This window comes from Moschus berezovskii, chromosome 18, assembly GCF_049115385.1.
Source record: "Moschus berezovskii isolate FMDL1 chromosome 18, NW_MosBer_1.0, whole genome shotgun sequence".
NCBI lineage: Eukaryota > Metazoa > Chordata > Mammalia > Artiodactyla > Moschidae > Moschus > Moschus berezovskii.
In genome coordinates this window covers 15,134,878-15,148,817 of record NC_142477.1, presented here as the reverse complement: position 1 = coordinate 15,148,817, position 13,940 = coordinate 15,134,878, and the positions used below count along the sequence as shown (strand labels likewise).

The 13,940-nt window shown below is 39.5% G+C and overlaps 1 protein-coding gene across 3 annotated transcripts in view; it reads left to right on the top strand.

Moving 5' to 3' along the window:
- CTNND2 (catenin delta 2) overlaps positions 1-13,940 on the top strand; it is a 487,037-nt gene that overhangs the window by 287,741 nt on the left and 185,356 nt on the right. The gene's annotated exons all lie outside the window — the stretch shown is intronic.

Sequence of the window (13,940 nt, the reverse complement as noted above, 5' to 3'; positions counted from 1 at the left end):
TTTGCTTAATTTACTCTAGACTACCCAGAGTTCCTAGTAATACCTTGTTTTTAGGCACTCGGCATGTCTGCTGAAAATGAAAACCATAGAAATGACACAAAAAAATGCACATTTTCCCTAATCTCTGATTTGGGTAATAGATTTTCCTGAAGAACATGAGAGAGAAGAAAATATATTTGAAGGAAAATATGCAATAATGAAAGTTCAAACTTGTAGTTATGGAAATGAAACTCAGAAATAAAAACTTGAGAATGATCATCAGAGTTTAAAGTTGAGTCTTAATGTTCTGATTCACAGTCATATTTTCCATGAAAAATAACCTCTCAATGGAGTGTCTCTAAGAGGCAAGATAATTTGGAGTATGACAGCCTGTATTTATAGCCTAGTTCTGTCTCTCTTGTTTGTTACCTGTCCTTGGGGGATTTTGTAACTTCTTAAATCTTTAGTTATGAATCTGTAAAGTGAAATCAATAGCAGTCCCTCCCTCCCTGGCTTGGGGTAAGGATTTAATGGAACGGTGCATGTGACTTGATATTTGCCCAGTAAATGAGGACTTATGATTACTGTTAGTATCACTACGATGAAGCCCCAGTGTCAGACAATTTTGATGTAACTGCAAATAAGACCTAGTTTTAAAATTATTATGGTGGACAGAGGAAGGATTGAGTTTTAAAGTTACCCTTTATCTCAGTTTGATTTTTGCTTCAGTATTTTCCATGGATAATTGTAGCTGTATATGTATAATATTTTTGTCAGAAGACCGCAGAATTAAATGTTTGCAAGAAAAATTATTTGTAAAAGTTGTTTCAGAACTGAATGTACTTCTTTCTGTGAACTCAAATGACTTCTTGAAATTTCTCAAGTTACATGACCTGAGGCTAAAAAGAAGCTGGCAAAAGATGAAAAGGAGAACATTCTCTCCTGTGCATGTATTCTGCTTCAAAGGATTGCGTGCCGCACCACCTGTCTCCAATTTCAAGTAGCGGATTTATGTTCCTGACGTTTGTTGGATTGTTCATATGGATCATGGTCAGACTGTTATCTGACTTTCACTTTCACCTACAAGGGCAGTGCCCCTGGATGAGGGCAGTGCCCCTGGATGAGGCAGTGCCCCAGGATGAGGGCAACGCGTTTTCTCTGTGTCTGTTTCCTCATCTGTAAAACAGAGTTGATTGATATTTTACTTGCGTTAATAGATGCAAGGTGATTAGCAAAGACCCTAGTGTATAACAAAAACTCAAAAATGTTAGATATTTTTTGTTATTATGCATATTTTTTAAATGTGATCTTATTTTGAATGCCTAGCTCAACCACAGAGTCGGACACGACTGAAGTGACTTAGCAGCAGCAGCAGCTCAACCACACACCCTGAAAATCTGAGACCCGTGTACATTACCCTCATCATAACCCAAGAACTTCATTCATTTACTGCTCATTCATTCAGTTATTCATCTTTTCAGGAATACCCAGGGAAAGCCTACTAAAAGCCAAATTCTTTTTAATCCTGTTCATGGGAGAGCTGAATTGAAATTTCAGTCTCTTATTCCCAGCTGTTTTTTATTCTCCCATCTATGTATTCATCAAGATTGCTTTTCTTTGAGAGTCAAAGAAACTAAGGGTGTGCTTTAAAAAAGAATTTTTTTATTGAAGTATATAGTTGCTGTATGGTGTTACATAGTTTAGGGCTTCCCAGATGGCGCTAGAAGTAAAGAACCTGCCTACCAATGCAGCAGACCTAAGAGATGTGGATTCAATCCCTGGGTCAGGAAGATCCCCTGGAGGAGGGCATGGCAATCCATTGCAATATTCTTGCCTGGAGAATCCCGTGGACAGAATAGCCTGGCAGGCTACGGTCCAGGGTTGCAAAGAGTTGGACACAACTGAAGCGACTTAGCACACATGCATGTTATATAATTCACATATCAGTTCAGTTCAGTTCAGTCGCTCAGTCGTGTCCGACTCTCCGCGACCCCATGAATCACAGCACGCCAGGCCTCCCTGTCCATCACCAACTCCCGGAGTTCACTCAAACTCATGTCCACAGAGTCGGTGATGCCATCCAGCCATCTCATTCTCGGTCGTCCCCTTCTCCTCCCGCCCCCAACCTTTCCCAGCATCAGAGTCTTTTCCAGTGAGTCAACTGGTCGCATGAGGTGGCCAAAGTATTGGAGTTGCAGCTTTAGCATCAGTCCCTCCAATGAACATCCAGGATTGATCTCCTTTAGAATGGACTTGTTGGATCTCCTTGCAGTATAAGGGACTCTCAAGAGTCTTCTCCAACACCACAGTTCAAAAGCATCGATTCTTCGGCGATCAGCCTTCTTCACAGTCCAACTCTCACATCCATACATGACCACGGGAAAAACCATTGCCTTGACTAGACGGACCTTGGTTGGCAAAGTAATGTCTCTGCTTTTTAATATACTATCAAGGTTGGTCATAACTTTCCTTCCAAGGAGCAAGCGTCTTTTAATTTCATGGCTGCAATCAGCATCTGCAGTGATTTTGGAGCCCAAAAAAACAAAGTCTGACACTGTTTCCACTGTTTTTCCATCTATTTCCCATGAAGTGATGGGACCAGATGCCATGATCTTTGTTTTCTGAATGTTGAGCTTCAAACCAACCTTTTCACTTTCCTCTTTCACTTTCATCAAGAGGCTTTTGAGTTCCTCTTCACTTTCTGCCATAAGGGTAGTGTCATCTGCGTATCTGAGGTTATTGATATTTCTCCCGGCAATCTTGATTCCAGCTTGTGCTTCTTCCAGCCCAGCGTTCCTCATGATGTACTCTGCATATAAGTTAAATAAGCAAGGTGACAATATACAACCTTGACGTACACCTTTTCCTATTTGGAACCAGTCTGTTGTTCCATGTCCGGTTCTAACTGTTGCTTCCTGACCTGCATACAGGTTTCTCAAGAGGCAGGTCAGGTGGTCTGGGATTCCCATCTCTTTCAGAATGTTCCACAGTTTATTGTGATCGACACAGTCAAAGGCTTTGGCATAGTCAATGAATCAGAAATATATGTTTTTCTGAAACTCTCTTGCTTACGATTTTAAAAGGTTTTACATCATTTATAGTTATTATGAAATATTGGCTATATTCCCTGTGTGTATCCCATCAGTTTATTTTATACCTAATAGTTTGTATCAGAATTTTTGGTGGCTTATCTCTCACATTTTTCCCCCAATCATTATACAATAGAATATTTGTCTTTGACCCTCCCTGCACACACACACACACACACACACACACACACACAGGCCCAGACTTAAGCTCCTTTATTTTATGCATGTAGTTAAGGGGCACAAAATTGCTGAGATGTACAACCAAAGTATAAGAAATTATTTTTATTAGCACATACAAGAATGTGATTATTGTCAGAAAAAGGACATCATTTTTAGAAAATGCAATCACCTTTAGAAAAAGAGGCCCAGGGCCAGTTTCCGGATATAACACTCAGTCTGGGTGCTTTGGTGACATTTTTTCAAGGTTCTGGCATATCCAAGGTCATCGAGGAAGGATATAGTTTCATACAAGCCCAATTTTATATTCCTAACTTGATCTCTTGGGAATTGAGAAATAGAAAATTCTATGGTTCGTTTACAGAATGCTGTGATCAAACATGAACTGTGACTTTCACAGATGGTTACTATCAGACGCTGACATCTGCAGGGGAGGAAATTCTTCCCTCTGCCCATCTTAGGTTCTCCAGTTGAGGCCCCATAATTTAGACAAATGACAGATTAACAGGAGAAAAACTGACGTTTATTAACGTGTACAGGGCATATAAATATGGGAGTACCCATTGATGAGTGAAGGTAGAACTTGGGGTTATATACCATTTTAGAGTAAGTAAAGGAAAAGGAGTGTGGGCCTCTTGGGAGTGGAGGTAAGTTATGCAAGAGTGATCAGGAGAAGTATGGAGAACAAGGGCTGTATATTTAGGTCTGTGATGCATATTGAGGTCAGTGTGTTCACCGCATTTGGGTTGTTAAGAATCTTCCCTTCTTGGCATAAGAGGAGACATCTTGACGAATGCACATTTCCTTTATAAACATGTTTTTAAAAAGTAAAAGTGTTAATCGCTCAGTCATACCGAACTCTTTTCGACCCCACGGACGGTAGCCCGCCAGACTCTTCTCCAGGCAAGAATACTGAAGTGAGTTGCCATTGCCTTCTCTCGGGGAGAGAAGGCTTGAGCCTCACCTGTGTTCAGGGATTGTGTTTCAGGTTTAAAAATTAAAGTGAGGAGGTCATAAGAAAGTCTTATATCGTCACAAGACAGCGTTTGATTTTATCATGCTTTAAGACTTGTAATTATTAAATACCTCTTTCTAGTCAATCTGATTCCTTTTTTTTAAATAGAGTCCATGTCTCCTTTCAGAAAAAAAACCTCACAATTACCCTCTATTAAAACAGAGTAAAGGATCCAATGAAAGTAATTAAGATTTTATTAAAGAAATTTTAATAAACCAATTACCTCTCATGAATATGGATAATCTTAAGGGAAAAAAAAGCCATCCTGTGCCTGAAATAAAAATAAACTATATTTGAAATATATTTAGTATACATAATTAGTTATTTAAATGTCATCTCAACTAAACCTACTGTCAAAATTATGTTTGAAGCAGCAGTAATTTTATACCGATAAAGGAAAGCTATTGAATACATATAATTAGAGGAAAGATGCTATAAAACAATTTTATGACAGATTATAATCTGGGAGAAATTAGCATTATTTCATCAGGTAAATTAAAATTTGCTAGTGACCATCAACCAAAATACTAAAACATCTTTATTTTATATTTAGATAAGAATAAACAGGGTGGCTTATGGCTTCTGAGAACCATTGTGAATTTAATTTTTTTCCACAGTTTTTCCATGAATTGAAATTTTAATATTACCTTGGCTAATGTAGAATTATCAGGGAATTAATATAGGAAAATTACCCAAATAACGCACTAGAAATAAGCCCTCTAATGATAAACTGCTTGTTTTTTAGTGATAAAAATTCTTCTCTGCTTAGTAAAAGTAGAATTTCTGTGGAGTCAAGGGTTATATTCTCACGTAAACAGCATTTCTATGTTCTCATTGAGATTTGTTATTTTTAACATTGCATCTTGCATCTGCTGTTCTATTCTTTCAAATCAGTACTTCCTTTTGCTAGCAGTATGCTACTATGAGAGGATAGCATGTAAAATAACTGCATTACCATATGTGAAAGAGATAGCAGGTGGGAATGTGCTGTGTGACACAGGGAGCTCAACCCAGAGCTCTGTGACACCCTAGAGGGGTGAGATGGGGTGGGAGATGGGAGAGGTATTCAGGAGGGAGGGTGCATATGTATACCTGTGACTGATTCATGTTGATGCATGGCAGAAACCAATTTAATTAGCCTCTAATTAAAATAAATAAACTCAAAATAAAAATAAAAAGTGAGATCATCCTTTAAGGGTCATGTAATTCCATTGTTATTTCTTGTGATCATTGTGCAGCTGTTTGGTGAGCACCGAGTGTGTGTCTGAACATATTCTGTCTGCTGCAAATGCTCAGGGTCCTTGCTTTCATTTGTTGGGTGGTACCTTGTTGTGGCAAAGAGCAGTGAGCGAACGACAGAAAACCAAGTAATGAAAAAGCATAGGAGCGGGTGGAGGAAGGAGAGGAACAGGTGAGCAGGGAGTGAGAGGCATGAACTTTGAGTTACAAAATAAATGTCACAGGCATGAAATAGTGTTGGGAATACAGTCAGCAATTATGTGGTATCTTTGTGTGGTGACAGATGACAGCGAGACTTACAGTAATCACTTCAAAATGCATAGAAATGTCAAATCACTGTGTTGTGTAGCAGGATTTAGCATAGTGTTGTAGGTCAATTATACTTCAGAAACAGAGCAACTCATTGAAATAGAGATCGGATTTGTGGTTACCAGAAGCAAGCGCAGGGGGAATTAGATGATGGCCATCAAGATACAAAAGTCCAATTATAAGATAAATCAGTACTAGGGTTATAACATACAGCAGGATATAGTTAACACTGCTGTATGTTATGTCCTCAGAGTTCTCATTACAAGAAAAAATATTTTTCTATATTGTCAATGTTTTGTCTTTATGAGATGATGGATGTTCACGAAACCTATTGTGGTCATCATTTTGTGGTGTATATAAGCTAGATCATTATGCTGTACAGCTTAAATTCATAGAATGCTGCATGCCAATAATATCTTCATAAAATAAGGATGGGGAGAAGAAAGCTTGGGAAATGTGAGATGATGATGAGGTCTCTGATAAAAATTAAAATAGGAGATCTGATAGCAAGAGTCTGGAAAGATAGTTTGTGCGCGCGCGTGTGTGTGTTTGTGTGCACTCCGTCGTGTCTGACTCTCTTTGCCACCCCCATGGATTGTAGCTCACCAGGCTCCTCTGGCCATGAGATTTCCCAAACAAGAATACTAGAGTGGGTTGCAATTTCCTTCTCCAGGGAATCTTCCCAACCCAGGGACTGAAGCTGCATCTTCTGGGTCCCTTGCATTGGCGGGTAGATTCTTTACCACTGAGCCACCTGGGAAGGTAGTTTGAAGGTGAAGGTGAAGTCACTCAGTCGTGTCCGACTCTTTGCGACCCCATGGACTGTAGCCTACCAGGCTCCTCTGTCCATGGGATTTTCCAGGCAATAGTACTGGAGTGGATTGCTCTTTCCTTCTCCAGGGGATCTTTCCAACCCAGGGCTTGAACCCAGGTCTCCCGCATTGTAGACAGACGCTTTACCATCTGAGCCACCAGGGAAGTCCCGGGAAGGTAGTTTAGAATGAGCCAAAAAAACTTCTCTAAGTTTAGTGCATTTAAGTTACATGTGAGTAGAAGGAAGGATCAGCCTTGGAAAGGTCTGGAGAACAATGTTCCAGATTGGAAGAACAAGTCCAAGAAATGTGAGTTACAAATGAGCTTGTTGCTCAAGGACAAGAAATGAGACTGAGACACGCATACTGAGTTGCATTGATGCGAGAGCCATGCAGGCAGGGACTTTTTGGTTTGTTTACTAATGTCCCCTCTGTATTAAACAGAGCCTGCTGCACAGTGGGTCTCTGTGGACGGAGTAAATGAATAAACCAAAGGTCCTGATTCAAAATGATTTTAGAGAATGAGGGAGAGGCCTGATCATGAAACTACAGTCAGAAATTTATTTTAAGCACAACAGAATATTTTAAGGGGTGTATGGTAGACTGGACAGTAACCCCTGAAGATGTCCATAGTCCTAATTCTCAGAGCCAGTGAATATTATCTTACGCAGTAAAAGGGACTGTGCAGTTGGGATTAAGTGAAGGATCTTGAAGTGGGTAGGGGGAGTTGATCTTGGGTTATCCAGGCAGGCTTAATGTGATCACAGGTGTCCTTACAACAGTGAGGGAGGAGGTTCAATCAGAGAAGAGGAGGCGATCATGGACGCTGAGGTTGAGGTGATGCAGGCTTTGACCATGGAACCCGAGCAGCCTTTAGAAGCGTAAAAAGGCAAGGAAATTCTCCCCTAGAGCCTACATGAGGAGCACTGTCTGCTGTGTTCCACTGGTCCATTTTAGACTCCAGGCCTCCAGAACTGTAAGATAATACATGTGCCTTATTATAAGCACTGCATTTGCAGTCACTTGTCACAGCAGCAGTAGGAGACTAATACAACATGATTACAAAGTAAAGACAGTGTTTGGCCATTTCGTAAGTCCCAGATATGAAGAAGAATACATTCTTAAAAGTTAAATATTATTTGTCACCCAAATTAAAATGCATTTTAGATTTCGTTACAAGGTTTAGAGCCCCTTCCTGTATCTTCTGTCCTCTCACAATCGACTTTAGAAGAGGCCGGAGGAGTTGTAGAGAATTAGAAAACGAGTGAATCAAAGTCAGAGTGAGAAGTGTAACAAGGAGAAAGTGCTGTGAAGGGGAGAAGTGAGTCCGGTAGACAGAGGAGGAGGAGAGGGACGTGACAGGAAGGGACGTTAGTTACCAGGGCCGCATAATGACTTCAGTTCAGCGCAGTTCACTCGCTCAGTCGTGTCCGACTCTTTGCGACCCCATGGACTGCAGCAGTCGAGGTCTCCCTGTCCATCACCAACTCCCGGAGTTTACTCAAACTCATGTCCATTGAGTTGGTGATGCCATCCAACCAGTGTCCCCAGAGACCGCTGCCTCTACACTCCAGCTCATCTCTGTCCGAATAGCATAAACCAAAGTCCAAGTTTGGAGGGCCCCCTGCCGCTAACCGATTTGCTGAATTTCCCCCAAAAGAACTTCTGCAGCGTTGCATCCACTTTACCAAGTCCTCATCCAAGCAGACGTGGTAAAATGTGTCCCTGACCGGAGATACCCGAGTTGCTCAGAGTCCAGGGAGCCCGTGCGGGCTGTGGACAGAAACCAGGAGAGAACGTTTAGAGCTTTGGGTCAAGCACTGCGGTAAGTTGATCAGCCCGTGAAACACAGATGGAGCCCGTCTGGAGAGGCGGAGGGACATGAACAGGAAACTTCTGTCCGAGCCTGATTCGGAATTAGGTTACACTGATGAATGAATTAATAAGAAAGGTGGGGCAGAACAGCCAGATGAAGAGTCCGCTGAAATGTCTCTTCCTTCCCCGTGTTTCACTCCTTATCAGATAGTATGTGAGGCCTTCACCTCATCCTTGATTTCCTCCTTTCCCTCCCTACCTCTTTTCTGTACGTTCAGTTCAGTTCAGTCCAGTCGCTCAGTCGTGTCCGACTCTCCGCGACCCCATGAATCACAGCACGCCAGGCCTCCCTGTCCATCACCAACTCCGGGAGTTCACTCAAACTCATGTCCATTGAGTCATTTAGAGTCTTTTAAATTCATTGAATGATTAAAATGGAAAAGTCTTTTACTGTTTAGTCTTTAGAGGAGATGTATTTCATAGCAAAATATGGAACCCATGTTTTAAAACATTTACAAGCCTCAATTTTCATGTATTGGTACTTTCTTTTTTTTTTTTTTTTTTTACGATGAAACACTTCAAAGATTTTATTTATTTTTTTTTTTAGGTTAGTTTTTGTTTTTTGGTTTTTTTTGTAGTTAATTTATTTTTTATTGGAGGCAAATTATTTTACAATATTATATTGGTTGGTTTTGCCATACATTGATATGAATTTGCCCCGGGTTTACATAAGTTCCCCCTCCTGAACCCCCCTCCCACCTCCCTCCTCCCTTTATCCTCCCTCTGGGTCATCCCCGCATGCCAGCCCCGAGCATCCTATAACATGCATCGACCCTGAACTAGTGATTCGTTTCACATATGACAACATACGTGTTTCAATGCCATTCTCCCAAATCATCCCACCCTCACCCTCACCCTCTCCCATAGAGTCCCAAAGACTGTTCTATACATCTGTGTCTCTTTTGCTGTCTCGTATACAGGGTTATCATTTGCATCTTTCTAAATTCCATATATATGTGTTAGTATACTGTATTGGTGTTTTTCTTTCTGGCTTACTTCACTCTGTATAATAGGCTCCAGTTTCATCCACCTCATTAGAACTGATTCAAATGCACTCTTTTTAATGGCTGAATAATACTCCATTGTGTATATGTACCAAAGCTTTCTTATCCATTCGTCTGCAGATGGACATCTAGGTTGCTTCCATGTCCTGGCTATTATAAACAGTGCTGCAATGAACATTGGAGTACACGTGTCTCTTTCAATTCTGGTTTCCTCGGTGTGTATGCCCAGGAGTGCGATTGTTAGATCATATGGCAGTTCTATTTCCAATTTTTTGAGGAATCTCCACACTGTTCTCCATAGTGGCTGTACTAGTTTGCATTCCCACCAACAGTGTAAGAGGGTTCCTTTCTCTCCACATCCTCTCCAGCATTTATTGCATGTAGACTTTTGGATAGCAGCCATTCTGACTGGTGTGAAATGGTATCTCATTGTGGTTTTGATTTGCATCTCTCTGATTATGAGGGATGTTGAGCATTTTTTCATGTGTTTGTTAGCCATCTTTATGTCTTCTTTGGAGAAACTTCTGTTTAGTTCTTTGGCCCATTTTTTGATTGGGTCATTTATTTTTCTGGAATTGAGCTGCAGGAGCTGCTTGTATAATTTGGAGATTAATCCTTTATCAGTTGCTTCATTTGCTATTATTTTCTCCCATTCTGAAGGCTGTCTTTTCACCTTGCTTATAGTTTCCTTTGCTGTGCAGAAGCTTTTGATTTTAATTAGGTCCCATTTGTTTATTTTTGCTTTTATTTCCAATATTCTGGGAGGTGGGTCATGGAGGATCCTGCTGTGATTTATGTCGGAGAGTGTTTTGCCTACGTTCTCCTCTAGGAGTTTTATAGTTTCTGGTCTTACATTTAGCTCTCTAATCCATTTTGAGTTTATTTTGGTGTATGGTGTTAGGAAGTGTTCTATTTTCATTCTTTTACAAGTGGCTGACCAGTTTTCCCAGCACCACTTGTTAAAGAGACTGTCTTTTCTCCATTTGATATTCTTGCCTCCTTTGTCAAAGATGAGGTGTCCATAGATGCGTGGATTTATCTCTGGGCTTTCTATTTTGTTCCATTGATCTATATTTCTGTCTTTATGCCAGTACCATACTGTCTTGATGACTGTGGCTTTGTAGTAGAGCCTGAAGTCCGGCAGGTTAATTCCCCCAGTTCCATTTTTCTTCCTCAAGATTGCTTTGGCTATTCGAGGTTTTTTGTATTTCCATACAAACTGTGAGATTATTTGTTCTAGTTCTGTGAAAAATATCTTTGGTAGCTTGATAGGGATTGCATTGAATGTATAAATTATTTTGGGTAGTATACTCATTTTTACAATATTTATTCTTCCAATCCATGAACATGGTATATTTCTCCATCTATTAGTGTCCTCTTTGATTGCTTTCAGTAGTGTTTTATAGTTTTCTATGTACAAGTCTTTTGTTTCCTTAGGTAGATATATTCCTAAGTATTTAATTCTTTTCGTTGCAACAGTGAATGGAATAGTTTCCTTAATTTCTCTTTCTATTTTCTCATTATTAGTGTATAGGAATGCAAGGGATTTCTATGTGTTGATTTTATATCCTGCAACGTTACTGTAATCATTGATTAGCTCTAGTAGTTTTCTGGTAGAGTCTCTAGGGTTTTCTGTGTAGAGGATCATGTCATCAGCGAACAGTGAAAGTTTTACTTCTTCTTTTCCAATTTGTATTCCTTTTATGTCTTTTTCTGCTCTGATTGCTGTGGCCAAAACTTCCAGAACTATGTTGAATAGTAGTGGTGAGAGTGGGCACCCTTGTCTTGTTCCTGACTTTAGGGGAAATGCTTTCAGTTTTTCACCATTGAGGATAATGTTTGCTGTGGGTTTGTCATATATAGCTTTTATTATGCTGAAGTATGTCCCTTCTATTCCCACTTTCTGGAGGGTTTTTATCATAAATGGATGTTGAATTTTGTCGAAGGCTTTCTCTGCATCTATTGAGATAATCATATGATTTTTATTTTTCAGTTTGTTAATGTGGTGTATTACGTTGACTGATTTGCGGCTATTGAAGAATCCTTGCATTCCTGGGATAAAGCCCACTTGGTCATGATGTATGATCTTCTTAATATGCTGTTGGATTCTGATTGCTAGAATTTTGTTAAGGATTTTTGCATCTATGTTCATCAGTGATATTGGCCTGTAGTTTTCTTTTTTTGTGGGGTCTTTACCAGGTTTTGGGATTAGGGTGATGGTGGCCTCATAGAATGAGTTTGGAAGTTTCCCTTCCTCAGCAATTTTCTGGAAGAGTTTGAGTAGAATAGGTGTTAGCTCTTCTCTAAATTTTTGGTAGAATTCAGCTGTGAAGCCGTCTGGACCTGGGCTTTTGTTTGCTGGGAGATTTTTGATTACAGTTTCAATTTCCGTGCTTGTGATGGTTCTGTTCAGATTTTCTATTTCTTCCTGGTTCAGTTTTGGAAAGTTGTATTTTTCTAGGAATTTGTCCATTTCTTCCAGGTTATTCATTTTATTGCCATATAATTGCTGATAGTATTCTCTAATAATCCTTTGTATTTCTGTGTTGTCAGTTGTGATCTCTCCATTTTCATTTCTAATTTTATTGATTTGGTTCTTCTCCCTTTGTTTCTTGATAAGTCTGGCTAGTGGTTTGTCAATTTTATTTACCTTCTCAAAGAACCAGCTTTTGGCTTTGTTGATTTTTGCTATAGTCTCTTTTGTTTCTTTTGCATTTATCTCTGCCCTAATTTTTACAATTTCTTTCCTTCTACTGACCCTGGGGTTCTTCATTTCTTCCTTTTCTAGTTGCTTTAGATGTAGAGTTAGGTTATTTAGTTGACTTTTTTCTTGTTTCTTGAGGTGTGCCTGTATTGCTATGAACTTCCCCCTTAGCACTGCTTTTACAGTGTCCCAGAGGTTTTGGGTTGTTGTGTTTTCATTTTCATTCATTTCTATGCATATTTTTATTTCTCTTTTGATTTCTTCTATGATTTGTTCGTTGTTCAGCAGCGGGTTGTTCAGCCTCCATATGTTGGCATGTTTAATAGTTTTTCTCCCATAATTGAGATCTAATTTTACTGCATTGTGGTCAGAAAAGATGCATGGAATGATTTCAATTTTTTTGAATTTACCAAGGCTAGATTTATGGCTCAGGATGTGATCTATCCTGGAAAAGGTTCCATGTGCACTTGAGAAAAAGGTGAAATTCATTGTTTTGGGGTGAAATGTCCTATAGATATCAATTAGGTCTAACTGGTCTATTGTATCATTTAAATATTGTGTTTCCTTGTTAATTTTCTGTTTAGTTGATCTATCCATAGATGTAAGTGGGGTATTAAAATCTCCCACTATTATTGCATTATTGTTAATTTCCCCTTTCATACTTGTTAGTAATTGTCTTACATATTGCGGTGCTCCAATGTTGGGTGCATAAATATTTATAATTGTTATATCTTCATCTTGGATTGATCCTTTGATCATTATGTAGTTTCCTTCTTTGTCTCTTTTCACAGCCTTTGTTTTAAAGTCTATTTTATCTGATATGAGTATTGCTACTCCTGCTTTCTTTTGGTCTCTATTTGCATGGAATATCTTTTTCCAGCCCTTCACTTTCAGTCTGTATGTGTCCCTCGTTTTGAGGTGGGTCTCTTGCAGACAACATATATGGGGGTCTTGTTTTTGTATCCATTCAGCCAGCCTTTGTCTTTTGGTTGGGGCGTTCAACCCATTTACGTTTAAGGTAATTATTGATAAGTACGATCCCGTAGCCATTTTCTTTATTGCTTTGGGTTCGAGTTTATACACCCTTTCTGTGTTTCCTGTCTAGAAAAGATCCTTTAGCATTTGTTGGAGAGCTGGTTTGGTAATGCTGAATTCTCTCAGCTTTTGCTTGTCTGTAAAGCTTTTGATTTCTCCTTCATATTTGAATGAGATCCTTGCTGGGTACAGTAGTCTGGGCTGTAGGTTATTTTCTTTCATCACTTTAAGTATGTCTTGCCATTCCCTCCTGGCCTGAAGAGTTTCTGTTGAAAGATCAGCTGTTATCCTTATGGGAATCCCCTTGTGTGTTATTTGCTGTTTTTCCCTTGCTGCTTTTAATATTTGTTCTTTGTGTTTGATCTTTGTTAATTTGATTAATATGTGTCTAGGAGTATTTCGCCTTGGGTTTATCCTGTTGGGGACTCTCTGGGTTTCTTGGACTTGGGTGATTATTTCTTTCCCTATTTTAGGGAAGTTTTCAACTCTTATCTCCTCAAGTATTCTCTCATGGTCTTTCTTTTTGTCTTCTTCTTCTGGGATTCCTATGATTCGAATGTTGGAGCGTTTAACATTGTCCCAGAGGTCTCTAATATTGTTCTCATTTCTTTTAATTTGTTTTTCTTTTTTCCTCTCTGTTTCATTTATTTCTACAATTCTATCTTCTAGCTCGCTTATCCTGTCTTCTGCCTCTGTTATTCT